This window comes from Lagenorhynchus albirostris, chromosome 1, assembly GCF_949774975.1.
Source record: "Lagenorhynchus albirostris chromosome 1, mLagAlb1.1, whole genome shotgun sequence".
Lineage (NCBI taxonomy): Eukaryota > Metazoa > Chordata > Mammalia > Artiodactyla > Delphinidae > Lagenorhynchus > Lagenorhynchus albirostris.
In genome coordinates, this window is record NC_083095.1 from 73,453,806 (window position 1) to 73,466,301 (window position 12,496).

General features: G+C 41.0%; 1 long non-coding RNA gene across 1 annotated transcript in view; it reads right to left on the reverse strand.

Moving 5' to 3' along the window:
* Window positions 1-2,621: 2,621 nt before the first annotated feature.
* Window positions 2,622-12,496, reverse strand: part of LOC132530714 (uncharacterized) — a 44,360-nt gene continuing 34,485 nt past the window's right edge. Inside the window, exon 3 of the long non-coding RNA XR_009543860.1 lies at window positions 2,622-2,774. This is a non-coding gene — a long non-coding RNA (uncharacterized LOC132530714). The remainder of the gene's footprint in view (window positions 2,775-12,496) is intronic.

Consider the following 12,496-nt stretch of genomic DNA (forward strand, 5'->3'; position numbering starts at 1 on the left):
AAGATATGATCTATGCTGGATAATGTTCCATGAGCACTTGAGAAAAATGTGTATTCTGTTGTTTTTGGATGGAATATCCTATAAATATCAATTAAGTCCATCTTCTTTAATATATCATTTAAAGCTTGTGTTTCCTTATTTATTTTCATTTTGGATGATCTGTCCATTGTTGAAAGTGGGGTGTTACAGTTCCCTAAAGTCCCCTACAATGCTTGTGTTACTGTCGATTTCCCCTTTTATGGCTGTTAGTATTTGCCTTATGTATTGAGGTGCTCCTACGTTGGGTGCATAAATATTTACAATTGTTATATCTTCTTCTTGGATCGATCCCTTGATCATTATGTAGTGTCCTTCTTTGTCTCTTGTAATAGTCTTTATTTTAAAGTCTATTTTGTCTGATATGAGAATTGCTACTCCAGCTTTCCTCTGATTTCCATTTGCATGGAATATCTTTTTCCATCCCCTCAGTTTCAGTCTGTATGTGTCCCTAGGTCTGAAGTAGGTCTCTTTTAGACAGCATATATATGGGTCTTGTTTTTGTATCCATTCAGCCAGTCTGTGTCTTTTGGTGGGAGCATTTAATCCATTTACATTTAAGGTAATTATCGATATGTATGTTCCTATTCCCATTTTCTTAATTGTTTTGGGTTCGTTATTTGTAGGTCTTTTCCTTCTCTTGTGTTTCTTGCCTAGAGAAGTTCCTTTAGCATTTGTTGTAAAGCGGGTTTGATGGTACTGAACTCTCTCAGCTTTTGCTTGTCTGTAAAGGTTTTAATTTCTCCATCAAATCTGAATGAGATCCTTGCTGGGTAGAGTAATCTTTGTTGTATTTTTTTCTCCTTCTTCACTTTAAATATGTCCTGCCACTCCCTTCTGGCTTGCAGAGTTTCTGCTGAAAGATCAGCTGTTATCCTTATGGGGATTCCCTTATGTGTTATTTGTTCTTTTTCCTTTTAATATGTTTTCTTTGTGTTTAATTTTTTATAGTTTGATTAATATGTATCCTGGTGTGTTTCTCTTTGGATTTATCCTGTATGGGACTCTCCAGCACCAAGAGCCTTTCATCCACACAGCTCAGAATAAACCGAAGAAAAAGTAGAAAGAAAGAAAGAGGATAAAAGAAAACAAAATGAAGTAAGATAAAATAAAATAAAGTTATTAAAATAAAAATAATTATTAAGAAAACAATTTTTAAAAGTAGTAAAGAAAAAAATGGACAGACAGAACCCTAGGACAAATGGTGGAAGCAAAGCTATACAGACAAAATCTCACACAGAAGCATACACATACACACTCACAAAAAGACGAAAAGGGGAAAAAATAATCTATTTTGCTCTCAAAGTCCACCTCCTCAATTTGGGATGATTCGCTGTCTATTCAGGTATTCCACAGATGCACGGTACATCAATTTGATTGTGGAGCTTTAATCCGCTGCTTCTGAGGCTGCTGGGAGAAATTTCCTTTTCTCTTCTTTGTTCGCACAGCTCCCGGGGTTCAGCTTTGGATTTGGCCCCGCCTCTGCATAGGTCGCTGGCTCAGACAGGACGGGGTTAAAGGAGCACACTGATTCGGGGGCTCTGGCTCACTCAGGCCGGAGGGAGGGAGGGGTATGGATGCGGGGCGAGCCTGCAGTGGCAGAGGCCGGCGTGACGTTGCAGCAGCCTGAGGCGCGCCATGCGTTCTCCTGGGGAAGTTGTCCCTGGATCACGGGATCACGGGACCCTGGCAGTGGTGGGCTGCACAGGCTCCCGGGAGGAGCAGTGAGGAGAGTGACCTGTGCTTGCACACAGGCTTCTTGGTGGCGGCAGCAGCAGCCTTAGCGTCTCATGCCCATCTCTGGGATCTGTGCTGATAGCCATGGCTCACACCCGTCTCTGGAGCTCCTTTTTTTTTTTTTGCGGTACGCAGGCCTATCACTGTTGTGGCCTCTCCCATTGCGGAGCACAGGCTCCGGACGCACAGGCTCCGGACACGCAGGCTCAGCAGCCATGGCTCACGGGCCCAGCCGCTCCGCGGCATGTGGGATCCTCCCGGACCAGGGCACAAACCCATGTCCCCTGCATCGGCAGGTGGACTCTCAACCACTGCGCCACCAGGGAAGCCCTCTGGAGCTCCTTTAAGCAGCGCTCTTAATCCCCTCTCCTCGCGCACCAGGAAACAAGGCAAGAAAACGTCTCTTGTCTCTTCGGCAGCTCCAGACTTTTTCCCGGACTCCCTCCTGGCTAGCTGTGGTGTACTAGGCCCCTTCAGGCTGTGTTCACGCCGCCAACCTCACTCCTCTCCCTGCATCCAACCGAAGCCCAAGCCTCAGCTCCCAGCCCACGCCCGTCCTGGTGGGTGAGCAGACAAGCCTCTCGGGCTGGTGAGTGCTGGTCGGCACCAATCCTCTGTGCGGGAATCTCCCTGCTTTGCCCTCCGCACCCCTGTTGCTGCGCTCTCCTCTGTGGCTCCGAAGCTTCCCCGCTCCGCCACCCCCAGCCTCTGCTTGCGAAGGGGCTTCTAGTGTGTGGAAACCTTTCCTCCTTCACAGCTCCCTCCCACTGGTGCAGGTCCTGTCCCTATCCTTTTGTCTGTTTTTTCTTTTGCCCTACCCAGGTAGGTGGGGAGTTTCTTGCCTTTTGGGAGGTCTGAGGTCTTCTGCCAGCGTTCAGTAGGTGTTCTGTAGGAGTTGTTCCACGTGTAGATGTATTTCTGGTGTATCTGTGGGGAGGAAGGTGATCTCCGTGTCTTGCTCTTCCACCATCTTCCGTGCCTTCTTTCGCCATCTTCCGTGCCTTCAAAAAGATTTTAAAAAAAGAAAAAAAAACAATATGGGAAATGAACATTACAGGCTAATGTTATTTGAATATTGATGTAAGTCAAATCAGTCAATAAGCAAAAATGTTATATCATTTTAATTTGGGTTTATCCTAGGATGAGTGGCTTTTCATTCAAAACACAATTGATGTAACATAACACATTAATTTAAAATGAAATTTTGAAAACGTTAACATTTAAATCATGAAAAGTATCAAATAACTAAACATAAGTCTAAAAAAAGATGTGCATGACCTCCGGTGAAAACTACTGAATTGTATTAAGAGACACTAAGAAGACCTAAACATAAAGATATTCCATGTTCAAATTTGGAAGAGAAAATACTTTTCAAATGTCAATTCTCCAAAAACTGATCTACAGATTCATTGCACCCAAGAGTTACTTAACAGAACTTAATTGGTTCTAAATAGATGTGGAAAAAACAATGGCGAACATTAGCCAAGTAGTCATGAAGAATGAGAAGAAGATGGGAGGTCTTGCTTTAGCAAATTAAGTCATAGTAATGAAGACAGTGTGGTATTGATGGGGGCATAGAGACATAGACTACTGGATAAGAAGTAGAGATCCCACACACATTTGGACACTGATACATACATATATGAACACTTGATTTATGATGGAAGTTTCACGGCAGAAATTAGGGGAAAGACTATTTTCTTTTTTCTTCTCAATAAGTGGTGCAAGGACAATAAATGTCTCTATGGTGTCCTATAAGGACACATTTTTTCTACATGGAAAAAAACTTGACCCTGTTGTTGTTGTGTCCTCTCCTGCCTCTTGATGTTGTGGGTCCCCAAGGTGACAATGATTGAGCTGCACAGAGAGCAGAGTAGGGGTGTGGGGAGCATGGAGTCACGGGAGATACAGACCAGGAGCTGTGACAGGCAGGTGACACAAGGCAGGGCTGCAGCTGAGGGCAAACTGAGGTGACACATGGTCCTGGGGCTGAGTGACACTGTTCCCTGTGCTCTTCAATGACATGAGGGCAGAGCTCCTGGGAGCTTTCTCAGCAATGTCGTGAAATTAACCTGAGTTTGCATTAGGAGCATATAGAGTTGGATCTTCTGAAATCCTCCTGTCCTAGGGCCTAACACAACCTAGGATCTCAGTAAATGATTTTTTGCCTGCAAGAGTGAATAGCCTCCAATTAGCTTTTGGCTAAGGTTTGGTGGGGATAGTGCAGGTGGGATTCAAGGCCACAAGGATGGGGGAATGGCACTGCCAAAGGCAGTGGGGCAGTCGAGGGCCTGGGAGGCAGGGGAGATTGGGCAGAAAATGGGCTGCTTGGGGACTGGGGCAGAGTCAAGGCACGCAGAGAGCTTTGGGTGCTGTCATCTAGCCACTTCTGAACAATCGCACCCTGAGCTCTGCTCCTGGGCAGGAGTGAGGGGTAGAGGGCACTGAGAAATTTCACTGGTTCTTAAGCTGGGTCCACTGACAACTCCCATACTGCAGACTGTTTGTCTGAGTTGCCCTTTCCTGGGATGGAGTGAGGGATTTTAATTCCTTGTGTTTTGTAGCTTCACATCCTCTGCCAAATGCACAATGCACTTTCCCAGTGGTAAGAGAGAGGCTAAGACCCATGAGAGCTTTTAGTGAACACCCTTCCTTCCTGCCATCCATCTTTGCTGAGTGTCTATGCATCATTGAACTTGTTAGTCTGGGTTTGGGAAGGGAGCTGAGGTTCAGAAATTTGAGCTGGGCAGAAGAGTTAGAGTACAGGGGGTTACGTGAGATGGGCTCAGGAATAGGGACTGTCACTCACCTATTCCAGCCCGGGGGAAAGAAGAAAGGCCATCAGCAGCAGGAGTGGCTGCAACATCCCCAAAGTTCTGCCCATGTCAGAGCTGCTGTCTTTCCAGACACAAAACACAGGGGAAGGAAGTAGGGGAGGCTCAGTGCCCACACAGACCTCCCACACTGGTGCTCCCCCGAGCAGGGTGTCAGCATGCAATGTGGTCATCCACATTCTCTGCCATGGGTTAGGTGAGAATGGCACTGCACCACACTTGTATTCCCACTGCCGAGTCACAAAGTAAGAAGAAAGAACAACAAAGTGAAGGCTGTGATGCAGCCAGTGTTACCGAGTCCAAGCTCATACTGCTCACTGCACAACAGGCCAATAAATATAGAGATGAGTTGTTGAGGCAAGGAATAGCAAGTTTAGTTGAAAAGCCAGCAGACTGAGAAGATGGTGGACTCATGTCCCAAAGACCCATCTGGCCTGAGTTAGAATTCAGGTTTCTTTTATACTAAAACGGGAGGAAGTGAAGTCAAGCATTTCTTGGTTCCAGTCAGCCTCTGGAGGGGATGTGTTAATATCTTCCGTTCTGCAATCTTTCACAGGTGGGCCTGGTCAGGATGTTTCCGGTGAGCTAAACAAAGGTATTTTAGCTTAATGCTCATTTCCTGAGAGGCAGCATCCCCAGACATAGGCCATTATGTATAATTAAAGCTTTACAGGTAACATCCCTTTAGTGACTAACTTAATAGAATACAAGGGTTCTTCCCTATTACACCAGCAGAGGGGCTGGATCCCCAGAAGCCCCTCAGTGACTGAATCAAGAATATCTCCATTTCTCCATTTTTGGCTGTTTTTTCATTGTGATGAAATCATGAATAAATATTTTAAAGGCTAGGTCCAGGGATATGAAAGACACAGCTCTTGCCCTTGAGAAGCTGACAGTTGCTGGACTAGACCTAGAATCTGTGGTAAGAGAACAGGATGGTAAGAACTTCGGGGAGGGAGTCTGCTTGGTGCCATTGTGAGGTAGAGGCTGGACTTGCTTTAGGGGCGGATAGACCTGGACACACCCAAGTACCCCAAACGGCAACCTCATTTCCTATGTTGTCACCATTTCAGTGTTGTATTTTTAAAGTGCTTAGAATCGCCTCTTTAAATGTAAATATTCTGCAACAAAGAGTTTTTCTTATCCCACAATTTTGAATGAAAGTCCTGGGCTTGATGTTCACTGGACCAAAACAAACCATCCCTGGGCCCATCGGAAGTGAATGACCTGGTGGGATTTGTCAGAGCAGGCCCAATAGGGTCAGGTGGGTGGCACAAGGGGGCTGCCTAATGTGGATCACCAGAGCCTGGCTGTGGGCAGCAGGGAACACACTTGGAGAAGATGAGTGAGAGATCTGTTATATAAATCTCTGTGGGGATTAATCAAATATGTAAACATATTAAGGCTAGTGAGCCAGGTTTCTCACTGTCTGAGGATTAGATGGTATTGGTGGCATCAATGTTAATTCCCTAGGTTTGATCATTGGACTGTGGTTATGTAAGAGTGTCCTTGTTTGTAGGGATTACACTCTAAAGTATTTGGGAAGTTGATGGAGTACCATGTCAGTAACTTTAGTCTCAAATAGTTCAGGAAAACAAAAGTTTTTTGTATTATAATTGCAACTTTTCTTTATTCTTGAGATTGTTTCAAAATTAGAAGGAACTCCATAGCCTTCACATATATAAAGAACAACCAGTTTGAAGATACGAACTGTAAAGAAATATCTGTTGCAGTAGCAACAAAAAACATAAGATTCTTAAGAAAAACTTAATCAGAACTGTGAAAAACCTATTCAAGCAAAACGTTAAAGTACTCCTGAAAAATACAAAAACGGACCTGAGAAATAGCAGGATATTCTTAATTCTTGAATAGGGTGGATCTATACCAAAAAGGCACTGATTCTCCCAAAGTCAATATAAAATTTTAATGTGTCCAATAAAAATATTATTTTTTTCTCCTAGTGTTATACAAGTTCTAGATACTTTCTTAAATTTATGTGGAAAATAAGCATGAAAGAATAGCTAGTCAGATATTACAAACATCCTATAAAACTTCTTTTCTGAAAACAGTGTAATGTCCACTCCTGAGTAGACAGAGAGACCAATTAAACAGAATAGAAAATTCACAAGCATACCCAACTACATATGGAAATGCAGTTTATACTAAGGTGGCATTACAAATCACTGGGGAAAAGATGGACTTTTTAATAAATGATATTGGAGCAATTAGTTAGTCATTTGTTAAACTGGAGTCATATATCACGTAAACCGCCAGAACAGACTCAAAATAGATAACAGACACAAACGTATGAAGTAAAAACATAGTAATAAATAAATGTCAATAAATACCTTTATAAAGTTAGAGTAGAGAAAGCCCTTCTAGCTAAATCCAGGAACATTAAAAGAAGAGATTGATAAATAAATTTTGATATGTAAAATACAATTTTTTTAAGTTTGTATGTCAAAAAAGTGTAAGAAAAGTCAAAATACAGACAACAACTTGGAAAAAAATCACTGCAACATATCACAATCAAAGAGCTCTATGTAATATATAAAACAAAGAGTTAGAAAATGTAAAAAAGAACCAAATAGAACTAAAGAACACAATAACTGAAATTTTAAAACATGGTAGAAGGAATCAACAGTAGATTAGATGATACAAAGGAGCAGATCAGCAAACTGGAAGAGAGAATAGTGAATATCCCTCAACCAGAACAGAAAAAAAGATAAAAGAATTTTTTCAATGAGGATAGTTTAAGAGAACACTGGGACAACATCAAGCATACTAACATTCACAGTATAGGGATCGCAGAAAGAAAAGAGAGACAAAAAAGACCAGAGAACATATTTGAAGACATAATAGCTGAAAATTTTCCTAACCTGAGAAATGAAACACATATCCATGTGCAGGAAGCACAGGCAGTCTCAAACAGGATCAACACAAAGTTGACCACACCAAGACACACTGTAATTAAAATGCCAATAACTAAATATTAGTTTTATATTAATATTAAAAGTAGCAAAGGAAAAGCAACAAGGGGAACTCCCAGCTATCCACTGACTTTTCAACAGAAACTTTGCAAGCCAGAAGGGAGTGGCATGATATATTTAAAGTGATGAAAGGGAAAAACATACAACCAAGAATACTCTACCGAGCAGGTTATCATTCATATTTGATGGAGAAATTTAAAGTTTTACGGACAAACAAAAAGCTAAGACTCCAGCATCACAAAGCCAGCTTTATAACAAATGTTAAAGGGACTACTCTAAGTTGAAAAGAAAAGGCCACAACTAGAAGTATGAAAATTACAAGAGGAAAAGTCTCATTAGTAAAGGTAAATATACAGTAAAGGTAGTAAATCAACCACTTATAAAGCTAGTAGGAAGGCTAAAAGACAAAAGTAGTAAAATCATCTCTATCCACAATAAGTAGTTAAGGGATACACAAAACAAAAAGATGTCAAAAATAAATACGGGAGGACAGTAAAAATGCAGGTTGTAAAAATGTGTTCGGACTTAAGAGACCAGCACCTTAAAATAACCATAGATAGATAGATAGATAGACAGATAGATAGACAGATATAAGCTTGATGGTAACCACACATCAAAGATCAATAATAGATACACACAAAAAAAGAGACACACATCAAAGATCTGTAATAGATAGACACACACACAAAAAGAAAAGAATCCAAAGATAACACTAAAGACAGTCATCAAATCACAAGGGAAGGGAGTAAAAGAAGAAAGGAGCAAAAAAGAAACATGAAAAAAACCCAAAAACAATGAACAAAATGGCAATAAGTACATACCTATCAATAACTACTTTAAACATAAATGGACTAAATGCTCCAATCAAAAGACACAGAGTGGCTGAATGGATAGAAAAACAAGATCCATCTATATGCTACCTACAAGAGACTCACTTCAATTCTAAAGATACGCACAGATTGAAAGTGAGGGGATAGAAAAAGTACTCCAAGCCAATGAAACAAAAAGAAAGCCAGGATAGCAATACTTATATCAGATGTAATAGACTTTAAAATAAACACTACTTATAAAACAGACTTTAAAACAAAGAGATAAATAAGGACATTACTTAATGATCATGGGGTCAATCCAAGAAGATATAACAATTGTAAATATATATGCACCCAACATAGGAGCACCTAAGTACATAAAGCAAATATTAACAAACATAAAGGGAGAAATCGATAGTAGCACAATAGTAGGGGAGTTTAACACCCCACTTACATCAATGGACAAATCATCCAGACAGAAAATAAATAAGGAAACACTGGCCTTAAATAACACATTAAATCAGATGAACTTCATAGACAGATAGATAGATCGTTTCATCCAAAAGCAGCAGAATACACATTCTTTTCAACTGCACATGGAAAATTCCCCAGGATATATCACATGCTAGGCCAAAAAACAAGTGTCAGTTAATTTAAGGAAATAGAAACCATTTCAAGCATCATTTCCAACCACAACACTATGAGACTAGATATCAATTACAAGGAAAAAAACTGCAAAAAATGCAAACACATGGAGGCTACACAATATGCTATAAACAACAAATGAGTCACTGAAGAAATCAAAGAGGAAATTTTAAAATGCCATGAGACACTGAAAATGAAAGGACAATGATCCAAAAACTATGGAATGCAGCAAAAGCATTTCTCAGAGGAAAGTTTATAGCAGTATTGTGTGGGCTACCCAGACAGGAAATAAACACTGGAAGGTCTGCAAGTCTACAAGGAGTGGTACTGGCAGAAGTATGGTGGTGGGCAGGGAAGGCAGAGTCATCCCAATACACATTCTTGAAACAAATTAGCAAGAACTTGAGTCCTTTGGGCAATTCCCTCCCTAGCCACCCTGGGACCTGTCTCTTCTTATGAGTCTTGAGGGAAGAAGGGGTGGTGGGAGAGGCATTTGATGAGTAGAGGCATTTCCTTGGTGGTCATTACAGAGATGTTTTATTTTATTTTTTTATTTCCATTACAGAGATCTTTAAACAAGGGAAGGATCGTTTCCTTGAAGGTAGGAGATGGAGGATATGTCTATGGACAAGAAAATTTGAAGGAATCAGCATGTTTAAGGTGCGTACCTGCTTCCATCCAAATATGCCCATGAGCAGACAGACCAGCTCACCAGGACAATGTTTTGAATACTTGTCAGAGAATGCCTGCCACAGGAGCCCAGAGGTTTTCTCTCTGGGGAGGTAGGTGTCTGATTAGAGGCTCAAGTCTTGTTCAGGGATGCCAGGAAATACTCACAAAGGCAGGGGTTAGAAAACATGGAAGACACCTTCACACCATAAACAACAGTAAACTCAAAATGACTTAAAGACTTGGGACTTCCTTGGTGACGCCGTGGCTATGACTCTGTGCTCCCAATGCAGGGAGCCCAGATTCGATCCCTGGTCAGGAAACTAGATCCCACATTCATGCCACAACTAAGAGTTTGCATGCCACTACTAAGGAGCCCACATGCTGCAACTAAGGAGCCAGTGAGCCACAACTAAGGAGCCCATGAGCCACAACTAAGGAGCCTGCCTGCCACAACTAAGACCCAGCACAACCAAATAAATAAATTTAAAAAAAAACAATAAAGGGGTCAATCCAATAAGAGGATATAACATTTGTAAATATTTATTTAAAAAATGACTTAAAGACTTACATATATGACATGACACCATAAAACTCTTAGAAGAGAACATAGGCAAATCATTCTCTGACATGAATCGACCCAAAATGTTCTTAGGTCAGTCTCCCAAGGCAATAGAAATAAAAGCAAAAAAAAAAAACAAAAAACAAATGAGACCTAATCAAACTTAAAAGCTTTTGTACAGCAAAGGAAACCATAACAAATGAAAAGACAAACCACAGACTGGGAGGAAATATTTGCAAATGATGCAACCGAAAAGGGGCTTAATTTCCAAAACATACAAACAGCTCATATAACACAACAACAACAAAAATAACACATTGAAAGATGGGCAGGGACTTCCCTGGGGGACCAATGGTTAAGACTCTGTGCTCCCAATGCAGGGGGCCCGGGTTCAATTCCTGGTCAGGGAACTAGATCTCGCATGCCACAACTAAGAGCCCACATGACACAACTAAAAGATCCCACATGCCACATCTAAAGGCCCTGCATGCCCCAACTAAAGATCCTGCATGCTGCAACGAAGATCTCACACATGGCAACAAATATCCCAGGTGCCACAACTAAGACCCAGCAGAGCCAAATAAATAAATATTTAAAAAAAAGAAAATATGGGCTTCCGTGGTGGCACAGTGGTTAAGAATCTGCCTGCCAATGCAGGGGACATGGGTTCAAGCCCTGGTCCGGGAAGATCCCACATGCTGTGAAGCAACTAAACCCGTGCACCACAACTACTGAGCCTGTGCTCTAGAGCCTCCGTGCCACAACTACTGAAGCCCGCGTGCTGCAACTACTGAAGCCTGTGCACCTAGAGCCTGTGCTCCGCAACAAGAGAAGCCACCACAGTGAGAAGCCTGAGCACCACAACGAAGAGTAGCCCCCGCTCACCACAACTAGAGAAAGCCTGCATACAGCAATGAAGACCCAATGCAGCCAAAAATAAATAAACAAATAAATTTATTTAAAAAAAAAAAGAAAAGAAAGATGGTTACAGGCAATGAAAAAGGGCTCAACATCACTAATTATTAGAGAAATGCAAATCAAAACTGCAGTGAGGTACCACCTCATACCGGTCAGAACGGCCATTATTAAGAAGTCTACAAATAGCAAATGCTGGAGAGGGTGTAGAGAAAAAGGAACCCCTCTGACACTGTTGGTGGGAATGTATATTGGTGCAGCCACTATGGAAAACAGTATGGAGGTTCCCCAAAAAACTAAAAATAGAGTTGCCATATAACCCTGAAACCCCATTCCTGGGCATATATCTGGAGAAAACCATAATTCAAAAGGATGCATGCACCCCAATGTTCACTGAAGGACTATTTACAATAGCCAAGATATGGAAACAACCAAAATGTCCATCAACAGATGAATGGATAAAGAAGATGTGGTACATATATACAAAGGAATACTACTCAGTCATAAAAAAAGAATGAAATAATTCCATTTGCAGCAACATGGATGGACCTAGAGATTATCTTACTAAGTGAGGTAAGTCAGACAGAGAAAGACAAATACCATATGATATCACTTATATGTGGAATCTAAAATATGACACAAACGAACTTATCTATGAAACAGAAACAGACTTACAAACATAGAGAACAGACTTGTGGCTGCCAAGGGGAAGGGTAGTGGGGGAGGGATGGACTGGAAGTTTGGGATTAGCAGATACAAACTATTACATATAGAATGGATGAACAACAAGGTCCTACTGTATAGCACAGGGAACTATATTCAGTATCCTGTGATAAACCATAATGGAAAAGAATATGAAAAAAATGTGTATGTGTGTGTGTGTATATATATATATATATATATATATATATATATATATATATATATATATACACACATAGAGAGAGAGTGGAAGAATATATACATATATGTATATATATATAAAACTGAATCACTTTGCTATACAGTAGAAATTAATAAAACATTGTAAATCAACTATTTTTCAATAAAATAAATTTTAAATAAATAAAATCTTTTAAAAAAAAAATAAGAAAGAAAGAAACATGGAAGGCCTCTTGCTGGCTTGGCTGTCAGGGAGCCTGGCTCAGTCCAGGCTCTGTCCTAACTCTGTGGTGCCTCCCGTCGGTCACTACAGCCTCCTGGGACTTTGTCTCCCTCATCACTCAAAGGAGGATGAGGGTCTGCAACAAAGATTCTTAAACCTGTTTCAAGCCACAGAACCATTTCCTCAAAATAAAT